Genomic DNA, 21,790 nt, shown 5'->3' on the forward strand with positions numbered 1-21,790 from the left:
CCCCCCCCCTCTCTCTCTCTCTCTCTCTCTCTCTCTCTCTCTCTCTCTCTCTCTCGTCTCTCTCCCCCTGCCCGCCTTCCTCCCCTCCCTTTCTCCCTTCCTCTCTTTCTCTCTCCCTCTCCCTCACCCATCCCCACTCCCCCCCCCCATCCCCGGTCGGTCATGTGGCATCCTCATTTTCCACGAGAAGTCAGGAAGCCGGAAGCGATGTTGGACTGATGTTCGCATGCTACGGAATCCCCCTTCCCCGGGGATAGCTGCGCTGCTGAAGGGGATAGCCGCGTTGCCTCTGGCGGGCCGTGGCGGGTGGCGATGGTGTCTTTTCTTCTGTATGGATAGAAATGATTTGAAGAGGAGGCAGGATGGGCCTAGGTCCACTGACTCACACCAAGGCCCTTTGGGAGCTTTTCAGTGAATCGGGACGGAACATTGCTCTCCGTGCGGGGAGGGAACCGGGATGGGGCACCCCGAGATGGACCGCTTTGGCACACACGTGAGTTGGAATTTCAGGCGCTTCGGACGCGACGGGTGGGCTACCGGGACGCTCTGCCGCTCTGCCTCCCCGCCTCTCCCTCCCTCTTCTTCCTGACCTGAAAGGAGGACCAAAATCTTCCTCCTCCAGAAGCTCAAGCTCAAGCTCAAGCTCAAGCTCAGAGCCCGCCGTTTCGTTTCGAGTCAGTGAATTCTGGCTTGGGCTTCTCCTGCGTGTGTGTGTGCGTGTGTGTGTGTGGTGGTGGTGGTGGTGGTGGGGGGGGGGGCACAGTGCACGCGTCCCCCGGCCGTGGGTTGCTCTCTTCTCGAGCTGTCTCTTGGGGACAGGAACTTCTCAGGCGACAACTCAGAAGGATCGTGGAGGGAACATCGTTTTTCCTCCCTCTCCCACGACTGATCGATGCGGACGTACACACGGGAATCTCGCGCCCCCCTTCCCCGCCCCAACTGAGAGGAGTCACCGGTACGTGGACATCCTTGCGGTCACAGACGCTCTCCGTGGCTCTTCTATGTGGCCGGGCTCCCTGGCCTTCCTTCACCGCCCCCGCCCACCCCCCGATGAAGTTGCATCATCGTTCGTAGTGTCAATGCTGTGAGGAGATAAGCTTTTCGAAATAAAATTCTCCCCGCCTTTCCTTCCCAAGGGCACCGTGAACACCTACCTACCTACTCTCGTGTGCAGTGCTTATGGACCCAGCTGGAGCAGAGGACCCTCTCCGACACACCCACGGACTCACTTGCTCCGAGTCGTCGGGGAGAGGGTGTTTGGTTCTGTGTTTTAAACTGGTGGGCCGATGACACGTCATCTCCTAGGAAGCCACCGGGTTCACCTCACCGGTTCGGGTTCGGTGGCGTGAAGTACATTTACATCCTCCTTAGGTTTGACTCTGAAAGTCTTGGGGCCCTGAGTAGGACGCCCCCAAATGTGCCTCCGTGGCGTACGGATGTTTTGGAATTAGAGTGACAACACCACACCGCGAGAGGGACGCTCTGACTCTCCTTTACTTCTCCCCTCTGAAATCGGGAAGAAAATCTCTCACGTGAAAGGGGAGGGGGGCGGGCGGGAGGTGTAGGGATCACGACGAACTGAACTGAACTGAACTGCTTTCATGTCTCCTGAAATGTTCACGAATCATCTAAGTAGGATTGCTCATGACAAACAGAGGACATAGGTGTGGACGAGATAAGAATGTTTAAGGGGAACTTTCCCCCCAGTGCTTGTTTTCTGTAGGCCGACTTCAAGATTTTCCAGCATCTCTGGTCATCTCTGGGCTTACAGCTTGGCTAAGTGCCATGACAGGGTGAAATCTCAGCGAGTGTCTACATCATCGCCACATAAGATAAAATACTGAAACGTTCATGGCTCCACAAGTCTGAGGGTCTCCCTTCTTTGGACCTTTTACGGAGGAGAGACTGAGCATGTTCGGTTCCACGCCTAGCTAGATCTTGTGCTTTAGGGAAAGACTGTACTAGGTAGGAGCCTTGACTTCTACACAGTATTCCATGTTCACGCTGCTCACTGCGGTTGGCTTCCTTACTTTCACTGAAGGAAAAAAAAAAAAAAAAAGAAAGAAAAGAAAAAAGACAGTGTCCAAGGACGAAGCATTGTAAAGAAGGAACGTGTGTGGTCCTTCTTTAAGGACCTGAACCTGATGTCGCCATCCTCATGGGAGGAAGAGGACTTTTTTTTTTTTTTTTTTTTTTTTCCGGGGGGTGGGGGGGTGGGGGGGCGCGCGGGTGGAGGCAAATTAGGAAGTATGGAGATGAGGTTTGGGGGAAGGAGCGAGAGGTTTTAGTCCTAAAGGTAGTCATTTCTCAATGGGAAAGAAAGAAATCAAGGGAAAAGCTAAAAATGGGCACAGACGATTGGAAAAGGCGTGTGAAGAAAAGAGGCTTTCGAAAGGAATCAGATCTGTGGTCAGGACTGGATGAGGATGGATACAAAGACAGAAATGACTTTTCACATCAACATTGAAACCAGTGCCAAATTAAGATTTAGTTGCCTCTCTCTGTTCAAAGGACCAGGTTTGGGTTTAGGGTTTGGGTTTTTCTTCTATCGGTCTGCTCTGTCCATCATGAGAGATTAGATTAGATTAGGAAAGGATCTTTTCCTTTATCTTTAAGGAGGGAAAGAAAGAAAGAAAGAAAGAAAGAAAGAAAGAAAGAAAGAAAGAAAGAAAGAAAGAAAGAAAGAAAGAAAGAAAGGAAGGAAGGAAGGAAAAGAAAGGAAGGACGGAAGGACGGAAGGAAGGAAGGAAGGAAGGAAGGAAGGACGGAAGGAAGGAAAGAAGGAAGAAGAGAGAGAGAGAGAGAGAGAGAGAGAGAGAGAGAGAGAGAGAGAGAGAGAGAGAGAGAGAGAGAGAAAAGCTTATGTCTTTGTCAAAAGTCATCACTTATTTTCTAGGCTGCCTTTATCAGGTCTCGGAGGACTCACATCGACTTCGTCCTCTCGATAGTCAAAGAACCAGGTCTGGCTCAGAACTGAAAAAGAAGCTTCTCTCTCTGCCTAGCAAGTCTTTCCTTGGGATGCTGGTGACATGCCTAAGGAAGCACTGTTTCACGGTGACCTATCATCTGATGAAGTGCCTTACGATCTTTTGGATATTTTGGACACACTTGCCCCCAAATTGAAGGACCGATGAAGTCCTTTGGACTTAGAGATAGGATCCAGGAGGAGAGGGCCCTCCAAGTAGCTCAAAAAATGTGTTCTCTCTCCTGAGAAATGAGAGAGATGAAACTGACTAAGTTTCTTGGGGAGGTTCGATGACACGGGAAGCGTTGTCCAAAGAGGAAGGAACGACGTGAAGTCTTCTTTGGCTTGTGTCTGTACACCGATGTGTTCTAACGGTTCCAGAAATGATGGGATCTTTCTTCCCGGAAGTCTTCTCTGCCCTGGCATAAAGGGCTGTCTGTCGTCGTCAAAATGGAGGCTCACACGAAAGGGACTGTACCCAGTATCACGGAGATGTTCTAACCGACTTTCACGCCGAGGCGGCAACAACAGCCCGTTGAAAGATGGTGGGGGTGGCGGGGCACACGTGGGTGGAGCAAGTCCATTCTGTCCTTTCAGCATCCGGTCGGGGCTATGGCAGACGGGAGACGAGACGAGACGAGACGAGATGAGACGAGACGAGACGAGACGAGACGAGACGGCGGCCCAGCCGGTTGCTCCCTGGCCAACCTCCCCCCTGCCCCTCCCCTTGCATTCCTTCACCCGCCCATCCCACGGTGTCTTGAAGAGGAGTCCGATTGTCAATAGACGTGGGCAGGAAGATTTTCTACGGTCTACCGGCAACGGGAACGGCGACGTCTGACCTCTCGTGCTTGTAACCCTGGGGGGTGGGGGTGGGGGTGGGGGGGAACGTTTTTCTCTCTGGAAAGAAAACCTCCTCTCTCTGGATCCTCGGACCCCCAGCCACTGGACTTCATTCCACTGCCACTTATTTATTTATTTATTTTTGTGGGATGCGGGCCTCTCACTGTTGTGGCCTCTCCCGTGGCGGAGCACAGGCTCCGCGGCCATGGCTCACGGGCCCGGCCGCCACGCGGCGTGTGGGATCTTCCCGGACCGGGGCACGAACCCGTGTCCCCTGCATCGGCGGGCGGATCCTCAACCACTGCGCCACCGGGGAAGCCCTCCACTGCCACTTCGTAGGGGTCATCCAAACATTCTTGTGACCGTGGCTATGTTTTCCGTGTGGGTTGAGGTCTTCCCTCACCGCAAGCCTGATGTCCTCACCGTGGCACAGAGACTGTTAAAGAAACGAAATGTGCTTGCCGCCTGGGGTCTGCCTTCCACAGGCTTCCGGGTGATCAGATCGAGGCACCCCTTTCACTGGGCAAATCCTACAATTCTTCACAGAAGCTCTTGAAAACTTTTTTGGAACCGGCACTCGTCCAGTCACGCTCAATCATCAGGCAGGGCCGGCAGAACCGATGGAAAAACTGGACTCCAAGAAGAGCAAGAATGACTTCCATGGGGTTGAGTGACCTGAGGAGGAGGAGGAGGAGGAGGAGGAGGAGGAGGAGGAGGAGGAGGAGGAGGAGGAGGATGTGTATGACTACTTGTGTAAAATGGGACTGACTGGGGAAGCGGGGGATACTTAGGGGGTTGGGTGGGATGAACATATACACATTACTGTACATAAAATAGGGAATCAACAAGCATCTCCTACTATAGAGCACAGGATACTCTACTCAATACTTTGTAATAACCTATGAGAGAAAAGAATCTGAAAAAGAATCTTTTCAAAATTATTTATTTATTTATTTATTCATCCATTCATTCATTTATTTATATTGCGGTATGCGGGTCTCTCACTGTTGTGGCCTCTCCCGTTGTGGAGCACAGGCTCCGGACGCACAGGCTCACGGGCCTAGCTGCTCCGCGGCATGTGGGATTTTCCCGGACCGGGGCACGAACCCGTGTCCCCTGCATCGGCAGGCGGACTCTCAACCACTGCGCCACCGGGGAAGCCGCTAAAATATATATGTGTAGATATAGATAGATAGATAGATAGATAGATAGATAGATAGATAGATAGATAGAGATTTATAAAAATCTCTGTCTCTCTGTCTCTCTGTCTCCGTCTCCGTGTCTCTCTCTCCCTCTCTCTCTCTCTCTCTCTCTCTCTCTCTCTCTCTCTATATATATATATATATATATATATATATACATACATACATATATATATATATATACATATATGAGAGAGGGAGGGAGGGAGAGAGAGAGAGAACTGAATCACTGTGCCGTATACCTGAAACTAACACGACATTGTAAATGAATTATATTTCAAATATTTTTAAAAAAAATCTGGAAAAAAAAAAAAGAGAGGGAGTGGGATTAGGACTGATGGTTAAATCTTTTGTTTTCCACATACAAGGGAAACAGAAACAAACAAGGAAAACCCAAGTTTCTTTTTTTATTTTTAAAGATGGATATCCATTTGGTAACTTATACCTCTGTCAGCAGGATGGAATCACTGATCTTTTTCTCCTTACCTTCCTTAATTCAGAAACTCTCAGTGAGGCTTCTTATTTCCTTGGCGATACAGCTATTTGCATACGTTACCTGGAGGCCAAAATTATGTTTCCATGAGACAGGGATACACACTTCTGGATATGAAATTCTGGTGCTACTCGTTTCCCTTAGGGTGTTGTTCTTAACCTGAAAACGGGACTGCATCCCGAAGTTTTGTGAGTTCCCTTCAATCTCTGGCTACGACTCTCTCCATGAATGTTGGCCATTTTCTCCCACCCTTTTGGCTTGGCATCACTGAGGCCTAAAACGGCCTTTTGCCTGAAGCCCTGCAGACGGAAGCTAGAGAACTTGATGAAAACCTTAGAGAAACGGCCACAACGGCTCCTATGGAAAGAATCCTCGTGCCTGTTTCTGTGAGAGCCACTCCGAAATTTGAACCAAACACCCGACGACATCATCAGAGGTATTTCAAACTTCTAAAGTTACTTCGACCCTGACATCTAGAAATCTCCTTCACACACACACACACACACACACACACACACACACACACACACACACACACGAGTCACCAGCTCAGCTTTAATATGTTCCAAGGAACTTTCAGAGGAGGGAACTGTTGAGCTCCCAGAGTAGGCCGCCCCAAAATGTGCCTCCATGCTCTATTGATTATTTTGAATTCAAGTGACAAGAACCGGCCAGCACAAGAGGGACACACTGGCCCTCCTTTCTGTCCTCCTGCGGAGGAAGATCTCAAGTGAAGACATCTGCTTCCACACATGTCCATGATTCTCAAATGGTGTAGTGGGGTTTCCAGGGTCAGGAAAAGGAGGGGACACCTTTTGCCTGGAGAAAAGGCCTGTTTCTCACACGTCCTCCTCCCGTCACCTCCTCTCTCCCTCCTTCCCTCCCTGCAGTTTGGAGGGGGCAGCCTGAGGGTGGCGAAATTGGGGAAAGAAAAGAGAAAAAGCCATTCATTAAAGAGAAGCTCGAGGCAAAGTCAAAGGCTCCGACCTGACCGGAGAGCTTTCTGCATTTGAATCGAGCGATTGAACGAGGCCCTGCGGAATGAATCGTCCGGACCTCCCCTCCCCCGCTCCTGGCAAAGGTCAGTCCAAGGGGACTTAGGAAGGAGCTCTGGAGAAGGAACGGGGGTGGGGGTGGGGGTGGGGGCGGGACCAACAGACAATAGCCGCTGCCTGCCTGCCTGCCTGCCTGCCTGCCTGCCTGCCTGCCTGCCTGCCGGGTTGAGGCCTGAGGGCTGAGGGCCACGCCGCCTCCTGTAACACAATCCCTTCCAGGAAACTGCTGTGATGACTATGTGGCAGTGAATCATCAAATCCGAACTCTCTTGGCCTATTTCTGCAAAAGGCCCGAGTCTCAGCTATGACAGATTCTCTGGATTTCTTCGCACATGGACTGACCCGCACCCTCCCATTCTGTCAGATCCTCCTTTGTACACACACCTCCACTGGAAGGGCTCTTTGGCCTCGTCCAGAAAAAGAACAAGCAAAAACAAACACACAAACAGACTGAAATGATGTGTCGGTATTTATTGGAAAGAAACACGCTCCTCTCACATACTTGAGGGCAGGAAGCGGAAGGCAGGTTCTCGGCCGGAGGGGGACGGGAAACCTGAACCGACGTCGGTCAGCGGGCCGCCCCCCCCACCCCCCTTCTCTCCCACGTCACGTGGGCGTCCCTGCCCTGCTGTTGATATTTCACTTGGGAAACTTCTGTAGGCCGGCCGAGATGCCAGCTTGCTGTCCTGCTGCTTCATGTCCATCTATCTCTGTCAGCCATGCCCAAGAGGCACGTGAAATCATGGAGAGCAAATAGCACACCCAGAGCTCTCTCTCTCTCTCTCTCTCTCTCTCTCTCTCTCTCCCCCCCCCCCCGTGTGTGTGTGTGTGTGTGTGTGTGTGTGTGTGTGTGTGTGTGTGCGCGCGTGTGTGTGTGTGTTTGGATTTCCCAGGAACCTATGAGGGAGCAAAGGGAGGGCTGGGTGAAGGAATCCTGGGTGCCTGTCATCGCACACCCTGCAGAGCACCATTTATTTCCATCTCCATATCTGAAAGACACTTAGTCCTCATTTCAGCAACTTGATGGTGATTCCCCTTCTAAATACATGACAAAACCTATGAAGTACTGGACTCATTGAATCTGTAGCTGCTAACAGGGTCCAGGGAGTTTTCAATCAATGGCAGGAAAAGAAATGATCCTGAACATAAAACTGCCAAGAATTCCTATGGATGGAGTTATCGTGGACCGACCACTGGTGAGACGTGCCATGGGGGCTCGCGTTGGACAGACTGGAATGGGATAGGTAGAGCCAGTCATCCCATGTTTTACCTCGAGCTGCAGAAGCAGAGAATATCATCTAAAAGCCTACCTTCATGGTATCTCAGTGCTCAGGGCTCTTCCTTCTCAGGGATCTTGTGTTCTGTAGGGATAATTCACGTGCTGGGGCAGTAGGTTCCCAGTATCATCTTGTGAAATGGATTAAATGATGTCTTCCTTTTGAAAAGATAAAGACTATTTGGAAAAGTTATTAACAGTGAACGCGTGACGTTATCCTCTCTGATCTATAAAGTAGAGTTGACCGTTGAACCACCAACATGGAGGGTTACGGCTGCCGACCCCGACCCCACGCGCTGTGAGCGTCCATGGATAACTTCACACTCAGGGCCCTGTATCTGCGCTTCCACCTCCGGGGACTCAGCAACCGACCACAGATCCTGCAGTGCCATAGTGCACACCTATGGAAAATATCCACCTATGAGTCACACGCACACGCACACACACACACACCCACACACACACCCACACCCCCACACACCCACACACATCACCCCCACCGCCCCCCCACAGACACACACTTCACAGTGCTGTTGGGCAACGGCCCTAGCACAACCTGAGAGCCTTCGTGGTATTCGGACTCCATTACCTTTGGTGTGTGTGTGTGTGTGTGTGTGTGTGTGTGTGTGTGTGTGTTCGTGTGTTCTTTTACCTTTAGTTTTGAGGACAGAGGTAGGGCCGAAAAGAGGTGAGCAAAGCCTTCCCCTGGAACCTGAGGAGGTGTTTAAGGGTTCTGGTTGGCAGATCACCAGTGTGCTGAGTGCCAGGTCCTGGGGACAGAGCTTCTCGAAAGAAAGAATGTGCTTCTTTGTGTCTTGGTGACCTGCCGACCGACCGACCGACCGACCGACCCTGGTGGGATGTGGAGCCCATCCGTGGGAAGGGCCCTTCTCGCCTGGGTCTCGGGAGGATCCTGGGTGCAGAAAGCTCCGCCCTCTACCTTGTATTTTGCCCGTGGAGTGGAGTTGGACGGTGTTTCTAAAGACTCACGCCGGGATACCAGGTTCTGCCGATTCCGGGACCGAAATAGGTCCTGCTCCATCCCCTCTCTCCCTCTCCCCTCTACTGCCTTCGTTCAGGCTCGCACCTCACCGGTCTCTGTCCTGGCTGGGCCTCTGACGACCCTGCCGGCCTCTACCCTGGCCCCTGCTCCCTTGGTTTCCGTGCCGCGTAGAGAGCCATGGTCCTCAAAAGGCAACTGGTCACCTTCTCCCTTTTGTGGAGTCAGTCCTGGCATGGCTCCTCCTGGCCTGGACGTTAACATCACGTGCAACGACTGACAGACTGTGTCCTTCCTCCCGGCCTGATCTTCTACAGGCTCCCCGCCGAAAAGGGGGGGTAAAAGTCCGCGTGTCTTCCCAAAGTTGAAGATTGGACACGCCTGCCTGGCCGATCGATTCCTAGCTCCGCCACTTGGGAAACCTACTGGATCTTCTGTCGAGACCGCAGAGACATCTTCCTTCGCGGTGCGGTCGTCGGCAGCGGTTCTCTAAGCCGGCCCCGACCGTGTCGGAAAGATGTGTCCCTCCGCCTGTCGAGGACCCGACGAGAGTCAGATACCTTAAGCTCGGTGACTTCCCTGCTGTCTCCCTTTCTGTGGCACAAGCCCATATCCCTGGGTGAGCCCTGTCTTCGCGTGGGCGTGACTTGGCACCACGGTCCGGAGGTCGTGGTGGAAGATCGTGTGCCCACGAAGAAGAGATCCTTGCTCCCGGGGGGGGGGGGGGGGGGGCGGGGGACGTGGACTCTGGGCATCTAGCGTCCATCTTCTCCACGTTCTTCTGAACCCTGCTCTCCCTCTTTCCGCCCCACAGCTCGCCTGATGGTTCGTGGGGAGATGACATCCCAGCCGGCGAGAGCCAAATGATCTTCCCAACGCACGAGAAAAGGAGAGGCGCGGGCCCGGATCCGTCTTAATTTTCTATGCCTAAGAATTTCTAAGAGTTCTCATCCTCCTTTGGCATCGCCCGCGCCCCCCACCCACCCACCCCCCCCTCACCCACCCCCACTCACACCCCCCCCCCCACACACACACACACACACTCCGCACCCCCGCCAGAGTATAGTTGCTTTTTCAGATTGCCTCTCTTTGCTCAGATCCAACAGAAGAGATGTTAGGTTCGGACGCTTCTCTGGGTCTTTCTTTGTTTTCTTAGGAGGGCTCCCCGTGTCGCATGAAACTCAGAAGAAATACATGCGTAAGCTTCTCTCCTTGTGAGTCTGTTATAACACGTGGAAGATCATTTAAAGATCCGGAGGAGGCAAACTAGGATTCACGCACCCAAAGTGGAGCCGGGTGGCCGGTGGGAACGGGGTTCCAGGTGCCTTCCTGTTTGGGGGAGGGGGAGATCTCCCCCTCTACCCCTCTTGAGTTCCTGTGGCTGGACTCATTCTAAAATGGGCCCGATGGGCTTCCCTGGTGGCAAAGTGGTCGAGAGTCCGCCTGCCGATGCAGGGGACACAGGTTTGTGCCCCGGTCCGGGAGGATCCCACGTGCCGTGGAGCAGCTAGGCCCGTGAGCCGTGGCCGCTGAGCCTGCGTGTCCGGAGCCTGTGCTCCGCGACGGGAGAGGCCACAAGAGTGAGAGGCCCGTGTAATGCAAAAAAATAAAAATAAAAATAAAGTAACATGGGCCCAAGGCGCGGAGAGACGAAGGTGTGTGGGGGGAGCGGGGTGACCTTTCCTTTCATTCGAGGGCTGAGAAGTGGCTGAAGCGGGCGGCGTCTCTCCTGCTCAGACCGAGGAACGAACGGTACATGGGTGAGACAGACAGGGAACCGGACCGAGAGACTTAGGTTTTGGGGTGTGCCGTGAGCGAACGAGCGAGCGAAGGAAGAAGCTAAACAGAGCTCGGGTTTGCGGTGGTCCGCAGTGTTTGTCTCCGAAGGTTTCTCGGGCCCGAATGCCCTAATTTGCCGATCGCGGCGGCGGCCTCCTACCTCCGGAGGCAGGGAGTGCACCTTTCAGCCGAGAGATGGATGTCTCGCTTTCAGGGAGACACAGAGGAGAATCCCAGTGTCCCTCGGACAAACGTGGCTGCTTCTGGAGTCCCCCTTCGCTCAAAATCGTCAATGTGCCACGGAGGCCCGTTTTGGGGTGGCCGATCCTGGGCCCAACACCCTTCTCACGGAGAACAGGAATGGTCAGAATGGACGGTATCAAAGTCCAGGGCGCCACCAGCCTGTTTCAAAGACCTATCTGCCAGCAGCAGCTGTTAGCTGTAACCTCGTACTTTCCGAGTCCCCTCCACATACCCCCCCCCCGCCCCACCGCCGCCGCCGCCCCCGCCGCCACTTTGCCATCTTGGCCAATCCCAACGGATCCTCGCTTCACGAGCACCCTTACTGCTTGCCAGCTTCAGGGTGAACAGATCAGGTCGGCCGGCGGGGTGGTGGTGGTGGTGGTGGTGGTGGTGGTGGTGGTGGATCACGGTGGATGAATAGGAGGAGCGGAGAGGACGTGTAAGGCAGGGAATCTCTCCAAAGGTGGGCTCTTGGTGGGACGGAAACAAACGTTTTCTGTTTTCTTTTCTTTTCTTTTCTTTTTTTTTTTTTTTTTTTTTTTTTTGTGGTACGCGGGCCTCTCACTGTCGTGGCCTCTCCCGTTGCGGAGCACAGGCTCCGGATGCGCAGGCTCAGTGGCCGTGGCTCATGGGCCTAGCCGCTCCGCGACATGTGGGGTCTTCCCGGACCGGGGCACGAACCCGTGGCCCCTGCATTGGCAGGCGGATTCTCAACCACTGCACCACCGGGGAAGCCCGGAAACAAACGTTTTGAATAGGGCACTGCCTGAGATTGGGTGAATCGGAGGGACCTCTACGGGGCCCCCCCCACCCCCTCCCCACCATGAAAGGGCCCCACACAAGCCTGCCCTTTTTACCCCAGTTGAAAACCCTCTCTAAAACCAGAAGGCCAAAAGAAGAATGACCGTGAGAGATCTGACCGGCCATCGCTTGGGACAACAGTGAGGCCAGTGAACCCAGTGAAAAGTGGACAGAGGGGCCTAGGTCCCTTGGCTCGACCCCTTCGCTGAGAAGCCAAAGCCTTTTACACGGGGATGAGCTTTTGCACACTTAGGTTTCTTCGGCCGGTGCAACGTTCACGAAACACGCCAAAGGAAGATGATCGAACGATGGACGTGTTTGTTGTCTGCCTGAGCCCACACGATACGAAATAGAAACTGGGGGAGGGTGTGTGTGCTGATGTTCGGGGTCTGGTGGGAGAAATCCTGGAGGGTTTTTGCCCTTAGGGTGCCTTGGTCTGGGGTTGACTTGTGTGCACTGAGAAAGAGGGCCGTTATTGAAGGCGCTGTGCAGATTTTGGACACCCTGATCCATGGAACCCTGAAGTTTGGGAACCTAGAAATCTTTTGGTCTGCATTTGAGTTGGAAATCATCTCCTCGACAGAAAGAAGTACATAGAAGGAGGAGGAGGAGGAGGAAGAGGGGGAGGGGGAGGGGGAGGGGGAGGGGAAATGGAATTGCATGAGCAGATCAGCCCTGGGGGCCTGAGTCTCAGACACACACAGACACACACACAGACACACAGACACAGACACAGACACAGACACACACACACACACACACACACACACACACACACACACACACACACGAGGCTCGCGGGAGTAAAAGAAGATGAACTTTTCCTCTGTGGACACCCACCCACGACTATACCTAGTTGTCCCAAGACGAGAAGCTCAGCTGTACATTGAACCCTTATCTGTTCCTGTGCTTTCTTGCCGAACATTCTCATGCGCTTCTTTCCCCTCGTGGAAGCACTTGGTATTCCCCACAGGTAGCCACCGTGGAACCAGCTGCTGATGATCCAAGAATTTGGAGGATTTCTGGAAATGATCAGTGATCCCGAGACAAACTCTCCCTTTCGTGATCCAAGCAACTCGGGGGGTGGGGGGGGTGGGGCTGCCTCTCACCCCCACCCCACCCACCGCCTTCTCCCTTGTGTACAAGCTATCTCTTTTAATTAAAAAAAAAAAAAAAAAAAAAAAAAAAAAAAAAAAAAAAAAAAGTTTTGCCGTGCTAGCCTTAGAAGCCTTGTGGAAACGACCTTCATTTTTCTGGTACTGCTGTGCCAGAATCTGGAAAGGGCCTGGTAACAGGTACTGTATGTCTGTAGCTCCCTTCTAGAGCTGGCCTGTTTCTGCGTAGGGATCCGAGTGCCGCAATGAACTTGTGAGAGAGCTCTCTTGAATGGCTTAGAAGGGAGCACTCCGGAATTCAGTCCACTAGAAAGGGAAGGGACCCAAAGGTTTTAGGCAAGTTCAGGTGGTGATCTAGGCTGAACCCTTCAGCCGAGAATAGCCAAGGTCAAGGTATGGGTTTTATGAAACTAGGCATGTCTTTAGCGTGATCAGCGTTCGAGGTCATCCTTTCCTTCTATCTACGTCGACCCCAAATCCAGTAAGTTCACGGGAGTGAACCAGATTCGTCGGCAAGAAAAAGAACTTGGGGATGATGGCTGACATCATCGTCTGAAGTCTCAGGAAGTGTTCACGGGCCATCTCGTCGTCATGGGATCTCGAACAAGTGATGTCGATAGCTCTAGGTGCAGGAACTCCTTAAGAAGCGTTATGTTTTGTGGTATGTCTACTTAAAAACAGTCTCGCCCAGACCTTTTGGGTCACTTTAGAAACTTCAGAGTTGGCATAAGTGGAATGATGGGGAATTCGTGGAATGTCTGGATCCTTTCCAAAGATAACCTATGGAAACGTTCGTTCATGGCTCGACAAGTCTCAGTGGACCTACTTCTGTCTCCTTATTACAGAAAGACTAAAGATGTTTCGATGTATGAGTCCACACCTCTGGCATCACTCTGGGGAAAAGAAAACATTTTTAAAAAGTGACACTGTGTGAAAATGTATGCTGGTGAAATGGAATCATCCCTTTGCCAGTCCAGAATCACTGGTGTCACAGACGCCGTTCACCCTGGCTTCCTAGTTCCTGTTCATGACCGATTCAGGTTTCTGAGGGTTCCGAATTCTGATTGTCCTTTTCTTGTTTTCTTCTCCATTCGTGTCTCAAAGAACTTTACGTTCCAAAAATATTTTTTAACCTACCAAATCATAGATTGTCCGTTTGTCACAAAACTTTTAGGTTGAGAGATCTTTTCTTTCTTCCTTCCTTCCTTTCTTCCTTCCTTCCTTCCTTCCTTCCTTCCTTCCTTCCTTCCTTCCTTCCTTCCTTCCTTCCTTCGTCCCTCCCTCCCTCCCTCCCTCTCCTCTCCTCTCCTCTTGTCTCCTCTCCTCTCCTCTCCTTCTCTCTCTCTCTCTCTCTCTCTCTCTCTCTCTTCTTTCTTTCTTTCTTTCTTTCTTTCTTTCTTTCTTTCTTTCTTTCTTTCTTTCTTTCTTTCTTTCTTTCTTTCTTTCTTTCTTTCTTTCTTTCTTTCTTTTTCTTTCTTTCTTTCTATCCCCCAAGTCTGTGCGTTGTGTTTCTTTCACTTTGTTCTGTTCCTAGGTACTAGGGATTTCTTTTAAATTCCATTAGCTTAAATAAGGGGCTTTGCATTTTTTGGCGAAAGCACCAGAAATGTATTTTCTCATTGAGTGTCGGAATGTTGTTTGCCGTGGATGAGGCAGGCTCTCCTTCTGCCAGATGACTGACGATTGGATGGAGGACAAGAGTACACGTGAGTAGGATCACGAACACTTACTGACGTTTCAGAGGACCTTAAATGAAAAACAGAGAAGCCTAGCCTCCCCCCTCCCCGCCCTGTAAAATTCGTCTGAAGTGGAGAGAAGACCTTGTTAAAAAATCATTTTGCTTTTCGTTCGATCCACATGGTGCGTGGATTTCCTAGCAGAAACTTAAGCGAGGTGTGTGTTCATCATTCAGCAGAATTCTAATTCTCTAGTTCTAAGGAAAACTACTCCAACGCTTGAGGAAGTCACCTTCCCGTGCAATCCTTAGGGAAAGCTCCCACCAAATTTAAGGATAGGAAATTTGGTTTGTAAACAAACGAGAGTCTTCATTTGGCGACCTTTGGTAGAAGTGGGGTGGGGGGGTTGTCTCACTTTCCATGGTTCCACTGTGCACACATGTCAATGACTAGGTGAAATCGCACCAAGAGCCTAACTACGTGTTTCAAATGTCAGTTTCCGCGATGGATGAACGGTAGCTGCGTCAAGTTCAAAGTCTGCTGCTTCCCGTTCGGTCTGCGGTGACTCCACCGATAACAAACGTGCGTGCCCCGTGTCCGGGGACCGATCCTCTTTCAGAGCCTGTCGGTGATTGCCTGGCGTGTATGTGTCTGTTTCCCAGGTCACACGCAGTGTGTCGTTGTGTTGCCCCCCGCCCCGGTCTGGTCTCCCCCGTCCATGGAAAATAAAAAGAAAGAATTGCCCGGGAACGACGAAAGTGCGGCTAAGAAACCCAAAATGATGACGCTGGGAGTCATCACTTGGATGGGGTTAGGAGACACCTGGGCATGCCTAGGACAACGCTGCCACCGTGTGAGAGACCAGCGCAAGGAGAGCTGAAGAAAACAAAGAAAAAAAAGGAGGAGGAGGAAGGGGAGGAGGAGGAGGAGGAGGAGGAGGAGGAGGAGGAGGAGGAGGAGGAGGAGGAAGAGGGTGGGGGGCGGGCGGGGGTGCGGGTGGGGGGAGGACAGGCTGAAGATGTCTCCAGGCGATGACGTTGGTGAAACCGTTCCCATTCAGAAAAGCACTTCCAGAGAAGAGAGTTCAGGACCCAGAGGGCACAAAGGGTTATCGTGTTGGAGGCTGATCTTCAGTTAGGGGAATAACAAGCAAACACACAAAACCTAGGACTGCTTATCCAGATGTAGAAAAGATACCACGCCAAGAAGGCAGGCAGGAGAGCAATGTTGAAGATTGCTGTTCCTAGGACCTTCCAAAATGAATCGGAGGCTTTCATGGCATGCTTTCTGTGACGGTCCACCACTCAATAAATCGTACTTTGGCTCTCTTTTTATTTCTCTACCTTTTAAATGGTGAGCGAGTAAGAGAGTTTTAAAATGTTTTGATAGGATTTTTTTTTTTTTTTTTTTTTTTTTTTTTTTTTTTTTTGTGGTACGCGGGCCTCTCACTGTTGTGGCCTCTCCCATTGCGGAGCACAGGCTCCGGACGCGCAGGCCCAGCGGCCATGGCTCACGGGCCCAGCCGCTCCGCGGCATGTGGGATCTTCCCGGACCAGGGCACGAACCCGTGTCCCCTGCATCGGCAGGCGGACTCTCAACCACTGCGCCACCAGGGAAGCCCCCTGATAGGATTTTTGAATGTCGTGGGAGAACGGTATTTTCCCCCCGTGGATGAACAAGATTGCTTTTTCGAGCTTCACCTTTCACGGTCATTTTAGGGTCCTGAACTGCCCTGCCAAGTGAGCCCTGTGTGTCGCTGTGTCCCTTCAGAAGGGTTGGTGCTTGATGACATCATGATATCGAAATCTTGATGGTTGACTTACAGGACCACTGTTGGGAGTTTGTTTGTCGTCTTAATCTTCCTTACCTACTGCACTCACGTGACTGTCCACTCTTTGTCTCACTTCTCTCTCCGCACCCCCACCCCCCACCCCCCACCCCCCACCCGGTCCTTCTCTCATAGATATAGACGTACGGGCACAGAGAGCGCTAACAGTGCGTCCGTACCTATCTCTCCATCGTTACAGGTGTTGGTACAGATAGACATGTACATGTCGTCTTTACCCCCTCCGTGGGCACTTAGTGGAGTTGCTGGGTCGCATGGTAGTTTTCTGTGCAGTGTTTTGAGGGACTTCCTTTCTGTTTTCCATACTGCTGTCTTTTGTCGGAGAGCCGTTCTCTCACCCGCCGGGTGACATCTCTGAGTCCTCCCTCCGGCGTGCCACGGTGGTGGTGGTCTCTCTCAGCTTGAAAAATACGTGTTGGATCGGGAGGAAGGAGGCACTTTTTCTGCTTGTACGAACTTGCTGTCGCAACTCCAGATCCTGTGCCTGTCCGAATATCTTCGTCCAGAGAGATGCGTGTGTGCGCTTTTTTCGTTGCCCCGTTGAATTCTTTCACTAAAAGAGGTTTTCTGTTTTATTTCTGTTTGTTTTGTTGTTGTGTTTTGTTTGTTTGGTTTTTACTAAGAAAGTTGTGTTCTTTCTTTCTTTCTTTTTTCTTTTTTTCTTTTTTTCTCTTCTTCTTTTTTTTCTCTAATGAAAATGTTCTGTTCTGGCCTCCTGCCCACTTTTCTCACTGGGTCGCTTGTTTTCTGGAGGCTGAATTGTGTGAGGTCTTGGTCTGTTTTGGATAGGCTCCCCTGACGGGATGTGCTTGGGCTTGTCCTAGGCCTTTATACGTCCACGTCCACGTATACGTATGCCACAAGCGTACGTAATGTGTGTACGTATGCGATACGTGCACGCTTTTCTCTTTGTTTTAAAGGCCAGAGAAGTTCTACAGCTTGACTTCTTGGTTGGTATGGTTTGGTGTGGTCCTGGTGGGACTACGGTTCGCTGTCAGTACTCACCGCACTCCACACACACACGCACGCACGCACACGCACACACACGCTCACACACACTCGCACTCAGAGTGTTGCCTTGTGTCGACGTACCGGAACTCAGTTTCTTTAGTGGATGGCTATTGACTCCACCCTCGCCCCCTCCCCACCAGCCGCCCGCATTCCCCCAACCCCCGCCTCACCCGCCCCCACCCCCCCCACCCCCGCCCGGCCCGTGATGGATCGTGGTCAGTCCGTTATGAAATCCATGTTCTCGTGACCGCAAGTGCATTTTCCCCACCCTCGCAGCACCCATGTGTTGTCTTTGGACGAATTCCTGCGTTGTTCCCTGAGCGCTTGCCTGGTTTCGGTTTGCCAGTCCCCGACTTCCGTCCCTCTCTCTCTCCCTCCCTCCCTCCCTCCGTCCGTCCCTCCGTCCTTACATCCGTCCCTCCGTCCCTCCGTCCCTCCATCCGTCCCTCCCTCCTTCCCTCCCTCCCTCCCTCCCTCCCTCCCTCCCTCCCTCCCTCCCTCCCTCCCTCCCCCCCGTCCGGGCAGCCGGGGATCTTGCTCGTGCCCCTCTGGGCAACCCGTGCCGGGCGCCCCGGGCCCCGCCGGCGTCTCCGCGGGATTTCCCCCCCGCCCAGGAATCGCGTTGGGGAGCGCGTCTCCTCCGAGACAGCCTCCCGGCGACATCTCCCCGGCTTCCCCCGCCCCCCACCCCCCCACCCCCGTCTGCTGCCCGGGTCGCACCGTGTCGTGTCGTGCCGACCGGGGAGCTAGCTCCGAGATGGACGACACGGGGCCGCCGCGCCAGACGCCCGCCGCCTCGTCCCGGGCTGAGCTCGGGCGTTTGGGCGGCCCGGCGCTGCCGCCGCGTCCTCGGTGGCCGGCCGGCGACAGGGATCCGGCCCGGGGACGTTGGAGCCGGTTGTCGGGAGCCACCTGGCGGCCGCTTTTATATTGTCCCTTGTCTCTGGAGCTTCGGCGACCTTCGTGAGGGCTGTGAGTCGGCCGCCGGGCCCGAGGCAGAGTTCCGGCAGCCAGGCGACGCTGGTGGCCACTGTCCCGGTGGCGCCCAGGCGTGGGCGCCTCCTGCTGTCGCTTGAGATTGGGCGTGCAGGTCTATGAGGGTGTGACCGTCGCCGCGCTCTCGAGCCGCTCTGGGGGACCGCCTGGCCCGGTCGACCAGCATCCGTCCGCTCCCCTCCGGCCGCGGGGACCGACCCGGCCACCCGACACGACCTGGGCCGGGCCGCCGCGGTGGGAAGGGAGAGGGTCTTCCGCGCCCTCCGGAGCGCCTGCGGATGGGCGGTCGGTCGGGCTTTCTCCTGGCTCACCCTTTGGAGCGTTCATTCCCCGACCCCCCCCACCCTCCCTTCCTCTCTTCCGCGGTCCCCACAGCGCCCCGCTCCGGAAGGTGGGGGACCGGCCCGGGCCCGTGCGTTTAGGTTAGGCCGGTGGCGGGCGCGACGGGCTCGGTGGCGGGCGCGCGTGGGGCCCCTCCCGGTGGTCGGATTCTTTCTCACCGATGTTTGGCCGAGTCGGACTCGGGAGGTGGGGACCGGCCTGGGCCGCGAGGGGTGACCCGGAGAGACCGGCCCGGGCCCGGGCCCGGGTGCGGTCCCTCCCTCGTGGGCTCTGGTCGCCTGGGAGGCGCCTCCCGGGGCAAAATGTTTCCAAGTGCCCCTGGGTCCGTGGACGTGGACGGACCGGGCCTTGCTCGCGCGGGTGGCCGGGGAGGGCGCACCCGGCCCTTCAGCGTGCCCACGGGGGGTCCTGGTCGGCGGACTTTGAGTTTTTTCTCACCCTCCCTCCCCCGCCCCCTCTCCTCCACCCGCCGCGAGTCCCGGCCGGGGTGGGGGTGGGGACCGGCCCGCCCGAGCCGTCCTGGGTGGCCCGGATAGGGCGGCCCGGGCCCGGGCGCGGTCCCCCGTGGGGCCCGCTCGTCGGAGACGGCCGAGTGAGATATTTCTTTTCCTTTCACCAAGTCTTGGCCCGGAGACTCGGAGGGACCGGTACCTGCCCGTGCGGGTGAACCGGGGAGGGCGACCCGGCTCGCGGCCCTCTCCCACGTTTGCCCGCCCCGCTTGGCCCGCCCCCCCCCTCCCCCCCACCCCCCCCCCCCACTCCCCCCAAGCTCCTCGGGTCGACCAGATGGCCCCGAGAGCTCCGGGGCTGGTGTGGATGGGGAAGTGTTGGGGACAGGCGGCCGGACCGAGGTCCCGGGGACCCCCCCTGCGACGCGTGCGTGGGCCCCGCTGCCGGGCGCCGTGATTTTTTTCGCCCGAAATGGGCCTTTTTTGCCACCAGATAGGTGCTGACACGGTCTTCTCTGGCGTCTGTCGCTGAGGACTTTGGGAGTCTGGACGCGCGCAGGGTCCTGGGCTTTGGATCGCCGTCTGGTGGCCGAGCCGACCCTCGCCACTTGAGCCGCCCGCCTGGGCCTGCGCGCCGGCTCTCGTGTGTGCGTCCGGCTGACCCGACCCGCGGTGCCGCCTCCGGTCTCTGGCTCACCCGAGGGCGGCGGGGCGTTGGGTCTTCTACCCCGTGTGACTCCCCTCCCCGCCGCAGGCACCCGGTGGTGGCTGAGACGACGACCCCACCCCGCAGGCTCCGTGCCACGTGTCAGGCGTTCTCCTCACTCGCGGGGTCGTCGGCCACTTTTGCCTGAGAGGAGAAAAAAAAAAAAAAAAGAAAGAGGGGGTTTGGGGTGCCGCCGGTGAGGCCGAAGCAGGCTCCTCTGGTGATGGTCCTCGCTGTGCGTGCCCCTCCCCTTCGGGGCCTGGTGGTCCCTGGCTCTCTGGCATGACTGATCGATGTGGTGATGTCGCGCTCTCCTGGGCCGGGCCTTAAGGTCGCGCCAGACGAGGGACGGACGTTCTTGGCGAACGGGACCGCTCTTCTCGTTCTGTCCGCGGGCCTCCCCGCCTCTCTCCTCACGCTCTCCCGGCCTGTCGAGGGGTGTGGGGAAGGGCAGGGGTGGTGGTCCCCGGCCCTGACCTTCGGCCTCCCGCCCCCTGCCTCACGGCGTGGGTGGCGGGGCCGTGGTCCTCGGACGCAGCAGACGCTCTCGCTTCGCCTCCTCGGCGTGTTGCCCCCGTGGGCGGTCCTCCCCGCGTTGGTGGGGGGGTGCCGTCCCGCCGCTGCGCCGCGCGCCCCTGCCGGTGCGTGAGCGTGCCTCGTTCGATCCTCTGTGGTGCCCCTGGAGCGCTCCAGGTCGTCCCTCAGGTGCCCGAGGCCGAGCGGTGGTGTCGTTCCCTTCTCCCAGCGTGCTCCTCGGGGTCCCCGCCGCCGCGGTGGTGCGTCCCGTGAGTGGCTCTCTTGGGGGGGTCGAGACGGTAAGGGAGGCGTGCCTCTGTTTTCCCTCCCTCGGTTGGGGGAAACAGGGGCCGCCTCGTCGCGGTCGTCCTCCCACGGTGTTGCTGTGGCACGGGGGGACTGACTCGGGCCAGGCGAGCGTCCGCGTGTGCCCACCCTCCCCCCCCACGTGTGTGTGTGTTTGTGGCGGTCGGGGGGGAGGGGGTCGCACGCGGGCGTGGGTGGCGAGCGCGTTGGGCCGGGGCCTGTGAGAGAAGGGGGTCTTTCCGCCCCTCTCGGGCGTGCTCCCTCCTCTCGGGGCCCCCGATGGACGGGCCTGGGGGCGGCGGAGGTTGTGCCCCCGGCTGTGGCCGCGAATGCTCCTCTGGGCCTCGTGCTTACCCATACCGCAGACCCCTCTCCCAAACCCCGCCCAGTCGTGGACTTTGGCGGCTCGTGGAGCGCCTCCGTGGGCGGGCCCGAAGGGGAGACGATGGGTTGGGGGGACGACGCCCCCTCGGTGAGGAAACCTTCTCTAGCGATCCGAGAGGGAGCCTTGGGGTACCGGACCCCCCAGCCGCTGCCCCTCCCGCGCGTGCAGTGGCCACGGTGTTGGCGACTGCCAGAGCACGTGGGCGGAGCCCCTCGCCTTCGCGGCGGGAGGGTTCTCTGCGCCGGCCCCGCGGTGGGGCCGGGCGCCGCTCTTTGCCTACCGCGGCCCGCGCCTCCCCCCTCTGAGTCGGGGGAGGGTCCCGCCAAGGCCGGGCGTCCGGCGCGGGGCCGCGCGTGCGCGTGCGCGTGCGTGTGCGTGCGCGTGCGGTGACACACCCCCCTCTCGGTGGCGAGGCCGAGGGGGGCGGGCGGGGACGCCCGGGCGTCCCGACGACTCCCTAGTCCCGCAGCCGCGAGGAGCCCGTCGCGCCTGCCCTCGCCGCGAGTCGGCAGCCGGTGGCGGTGTTGCGGGCACGGTGCGGGCCGCCTCGCTCGGGGGCGTTCACCCGGGGCGCGGGCCCCGGGGGTCGGACTCGGACGACGGCGGATCTGGCGAGGACGGAGGGGTTTGAGCTCGGTTGGACGGACGGGGTCCCTCCGCGGTACGCGGGGGGACCGTCGCACGCGGGGCCTGGCGGCGGGGCCGGGTCGTGGGAGGCCCCGGGGTGGCTGGGGCCGGCCGGCGTCTCAGGCGTCGTGGGACCGCCCTCGTGTGTGTGGCGGTGG

The sequence above is a fragment of the Kogia breviceps genome (genome assembly GCF_026419965.1).
Source record: "Kogia breviceps isolate mKogBre1 chromosome 20 unlocalized genomic scaffold, mKogBre1 haplotype 1 SUPER_20_unloc_5, whole genome shotgun sequence".
Taxonomy (NCBI): domain Eukaryota; kingdom Metazoa; phylum Chordata; class Mammalia; order Artiodactyla; family Physeteridae; genus Kogia; species Kogia breviceps.